The following is a 1,478-nucleotide window of genomic DNA, read 5'->3' on the forward strand; positions in this document are numbered from 1 at the left end:
GTTGATGTCAAGATAAATGTGGGATTAAAAATTGTATTTTTAAAAGGACATTTAGGACCCATATTAAAGAAATAATAAAACATATTGAATCAGTAATTACAAATCTGTCTGCTTCATAAAAATTGGAATCCTGGCGCCTCGCAGTGCCCGGAAGCAGCAGGTACACCACATGTTGAAATTAGGGAGAAGAGCACCAAAACCTTGTTTCGTCGTGGTTACGTGACCCGGGTCTTTTGAACCACATTTTGGAGCAGCATATCCAAACATCTTTTCCTCAAAAGTTTGACACAGTTTTAAAACATCAGTATTGAGATTCCCATCTCTACAAAGCACAGGGAATAGTTACAAGTTTACAACCTCATTAAGTGATTTGGACCAGAGTAAATGAAATTCATAGGTGTGAAAACGCCTTTAGATTATTCTTTTTCTGACTGGAGATTTGGGGATTTTAGGGGTTTTTTTTTTATAATGTTTCTTTTTTTTCAGCGGCAGTTGATCACATGCATATGGGGAACCCCGCTCACTGAGCTTCCCGTTAGTGATGCTCCACCCCTTAGTTTTGCTGAAAACCAATGCATAAACTTTAGCGGTTAACTTTAGTTTTTTGTTTGCCTGTTTGCTTAAATTGACAAACTCGAAGAAATGTTTGCTGGAAAGTGTCATTCACTCTTATGGACATGTTTCATCGCCGTCACCTGTGCACAGCTTCCTACCCCTGTGGGTGAGTTCATATTAAGGTCTTGTGATCAAGTGAAGCCTAATTAAACCTGGTTAGTGTTTCTGTAAGATGGAGTCAAATCTTCAGTGAAATCTTTTTTCTTTTAAACTGTGTACTTCTCTCATAACTGCAGCATACCTCCTCACTAAACTACTTGGTTAACCGATATAGGTATCACTGATTATCAGTGATAGAAGGTAGCTGCAAAAGTGAACGGTTATACCTTTTAACCTCTCTGCTTTGTGTGTTTGTCTCTTCCAGAACAGGAAGTCATCACAGCCGAGTCTGGAACGAGTGTAACTCTGCCATGTCACTCTCCAAACAACAGGATCTTACTTTTAGAGTGGAGCAGACCAGATCTGCCCAAAGAAGAATATGTACTTTTGTTCCGAGATCAACAGTTTAATCCAGCAAACCAGCATCCATCATTTAAGAACCGGGTGGACCTGCAGGACAGACAGATGAAGGATGGAGACGTGTCTCTGATTCTGAAGGATGTGACGATTAATGACACTGGAACATACGAGTGTCGTGTTGTACAAAGAACAAACCGCAGGAAAAGAGCAAATCTGGATGGTGACCCCATCAGCATCATCTACCTTCATGTTGATCCTCCAGGTGAGTGAGTAGAGTTGAGTGTGTGTGTGTGATCAGAGGTGAAGCTGCTTCCTGGTTGTTGATGTTTGTTTCTAAAGATGTTGTTGATGAGACTTTGTAGAAAGCAGCTGGTCTGAGTGATGTGATCAGAGTGCAGTAGATA

The sequence above is a fragment of the Haplochromis burtoni genome, unplaced genomic scaffold, assembly GCF_018398535.1.
Source record: "Haplochromis burtoni strain Fernald_Lab_line unplaced genomic scaffold, NCSU_Asbu1 Contig_1147, whole genome shotgun sequence".
Classification (NCBI taxonomy): Eukaryota; Metazoa; Chordata; class Actinopteri; order Cichliformes; family Cichlidae; genus Haplochromis; species Haplochromis burtoni.